Source organism: Micromesistius poutassou (assembly GCF_964030765.1).
Source record: "Micromesistius poutassou genome assembly, chromosome: 10".
Lineage (NCBI taxonomy): Eukaryota > Metazoa > Chordata > Actinopteri > Gadiformes > Gadidae > Micromesistius > Micromesistius poutassou.
In genome coordinates this window covers 19523299-19526950 of record NC_140280.1, presented here as the reverse complement: position 1 = coordinate 19526950, position 3652 = coordinate 19523299, and positions in this window count along the sequence as shown.

Sequence of the window (3652 nt, the reverse complement as noted above, 5' to 3'; positions counted from 1 at the left end):
TTGAATGCTGTGTTTGTTGTTTGCAATAGCCATAATCCATTTGATGATTGGTCTATTATAAGATCATTATAAGATCTGCACCTCCATCTCTACCATTCAGTGGTGTGTTGGAGATGCAGCGTACTCCACCCGCACGAGTTGCTCTTGTGACGTGATTTAAGTGTCAACACTGAACCTCCAATTGTGTTGGATTCTGGCGCGTGTTCTTGGAGATTGATCCAGCAGTATGAATTCATTGTATGAGAAGGGAACCATTAAATACTAGGTCCAAGTTCCCTTTGGGTAGGCGTGTTTGTTGATTGCCCGTGTTTTCCTGAGCATGATGCCAGGATGGAAGATAGATCCGGGGGCGTTTCTGGGATTTAAGGAGATTCAGGGCTTAGCCCAAACACAAGTGTAGTTCACGTTTAGGAATTATTAACTACTATATTACTAGTTAGTATTAGTATTGAGTACTTCTCTCACTTTGCCGCTCACTTCTCGCTCTCCATCATTTGCTCTCTGTGTTCTCATTTGCCCGCAGTGTTTCAGCCCTCAGTTGGTCGGTAGATCCTGTCTAGCACACACATAGTTGCAGTCAAGCATCTCTCTCTCTCTCTCTCTCTCTCTCTCTCTCTCTCTCTCTCTCTCTCTCTCTCTCTCTCTCTCTCTCTCTCTCTCTCTCTCTCTCTCTCTCTCTCTCTCTCTCTCTCTCTCTCTCTCTCTCTCTCTCTCTCTCTCATTTGCTGCTGTCTCTCTCTTCTCTCTCTCCATCATTTGCTCTCTCTCATCCACTTCTGTCTCTCTCGCTCTCTCTCTCTCTCTCTCCATAATTTGCTGTCACTTTCTTCTCTCTCCATAAGCTGCTGCTGTCTCTCCTCTCTCTCCATTATCTGCTGTCACTCTCTTTCCTCTCTATCATCTGCTGCTCTCTCTTCTCTCTCTCCAACATCATCTGCTGTCTTTCTTCTCTCTCCTACATCTGGTGCTGTCTCTCTTCTCTCTCTCTCTCCATCATCTGGTGCTGTCTCTCTCCTCTCTCTCTCCATCATCTGCTGCTGTCTCTCTAGTATCAAATAGGTATAAAATACAACCTGTAAAGAGGCGATCTGATTGGAATGCGCGGTCTGAGCTGGAGATGCTGTTTGACTGCAACACGATTGCTTTCTTACAGAGATAGCAGGAGTCTTTTACCTCTCTAAATACCCTACATTTTCGAGCTTCACGTAGGCTTACATTTAACATTATATTCGGGGGTGACACTGAAAACATTCAAGGCTTAAGCCCCGACGGAATAATCTGCCGATGCCAATGGAGCATCAGCAGTGGAGGCTTTAAGTCCTTATCTCTAAATAACATAATACCCACGACAGAAGAATGCATTGAAATGAATGATGAAACAACATGACATATCACTCCTCTTGACCAATACCCATATTCATGGGCATTCCTTGAATTGCTCCGGGACTCTCAGAAGTGCGTTTTCAATGGATGGATATGTATATATATATATATTCAAAAAGTTTCAACTTCGATAAATAACCATAACAAAGGAACAGTGGAAGTATTTTACATTGAAATCCCCCATGACTGTTTTGAGACTTTTTGTGGAATTCGTACATAAAAAACACAAGCTGGTGATCTGTCCTTGGTGAAATAGGCAAAGGTTAAATGTAAAATATGCTAGACAAAATACGACCCAAGGAGATATGGGGGGAGCAAGAAGAGTTGACCTCTTCACATGAGCTCACGTGCAGGAACAATGGCTCTCTGGGTTTGTTTTCAGGGAATGAAAAAAAAACATGATATGATTTATGAAGAGAAAAGAGCTGTGTGATTTCCTATTTTTTCACTTTGTCACATCGGCCAATTAAACATTGTTAGTTGTACTCCAATCGACCACACACACACACAAAGTAAACCTTATAGCGAACATTACCGCTACCATTTTCCTTGAAGTGAAAACGTCTTGTGTTCAAATATAACTAATTGTTGTAAGGTCCAAAAGGGCCCTGTTGTGTTTCACCAGCAGCTACATTACTCCTCGTCTGGCTAAGCTAACAACAATCCCTAATAATATGGGCTGATACTCATACTACACATTTTGGACCATATTTGTTTCTCTGGTAATGACCATTTGTGAAATGCATCATGGGTGTGGTCCTTGAGTAATATTAGAACAATTTATACTTTGTAAATAAAAAAGGAAAACGTATTCCAGAAGGTAGTTTAGGACTCAATACAACAACTATAACAAAACAAAAAAAAACTATGACTAAAACCACCAAAGAACCGCAATGGTTTAAGTTGTTGTTGTATTGTGTAAAAAAAAATGGGGTTGTAGATCTGTGACTGGAGAATGATGTGATCGTTTTAAACACAGCTGCATCGCCTGTACTGAGGGGACTCCCCTCGCCACGGAAGTCCATGGTGGGTGAAGTGGAATTACTGATGAGCCGAGCAAAGGCAACCTCAGCATGTGAATTTATAATGGATCAACTATTAATAAAATATCAACAGTGGATTGTGGCTATAGATCTATGCTGGGTGCATGAGCTGTGTATAGGGGTTATAGTGATATGAGTGATATGAGTGATATCGCCACATGGCTTCCTAACTGGAAACATAATTCTGATAAGGCTTCAATGCTGACCTTGTTATCTTACACTTTCACCATTGAAACATAGTAATGCCAATATTGGCATTGTTGTTTAATCCTATTTTCTCTTTCAGCAATATCCAACATGCCTATTTGTGGCGTAAAAAAATCATAGATAATGAATTATACAAAACAAGAGAATGCTACATCCAAGTTGAGGGATGGATATACACATACCAAGTTTGATTAGGATCCTAGGTTATCAATACCCAATCAACGGTCTGTTCTACATCATAGGCAGCCATATTTATTGTTGTTGAAAAGGCCTTGACTGCTCTCCTCTGCACTGTCATCGTATTTATCCAACCTCATATTAGATAAATGGTTGTGATTGGTTGGTCTATCTCTTACCGGGCAGAAATCTTTTTGTATGGGAGGGGAGCCGGACCTAATCTGGAGATTCGTCTGGTTCCGAAGGCAATAACCCCTCATTATCCATTGTGTTCTCACTACAGACCTGGCTAATCTAATCTCCCATCAGGAGAGCTTATTCAGTTGGGTCCATGAGTAACACAGGAGGACACAGACGCTGCAACGAAGCACAAATGAACAGATTCCAAACAGCCTAATGATGGCTTTTCCTGGAATAGGGGAATGAAAAGAAGAAAAGAAGAAAATCAGAAAAATAAGAAATGTTTTCAGTTAGGTCGAAGCTATCCAGTGAGGGAGTGTGCTTCCCAAGTGGGAATCTGTTTGTTTTCCTGTCAATCACTGGAGGGTGTGTGTGTGTGTGTGTGTGTGTGTGTGTGTGTGTGTGTGTGTGTGTGTGTGTGTGTGTGTGTGTGTGTGTGTGTGTGTGTGTGTGTGTGTGTAGGGGGAGGGGGGGGGGGGGGTCACACACATCCACACGTGCACACGCATGCATTCACATCTGTACACACACAGACAAACAGAAAACCACATGAGACCCTCCAGCACACATGCACACACACATTCACGTGTGCACACGCATGCATTCATATCTATTCACACACAGACACACACATACACACGCACAAATACACATGCATGCAC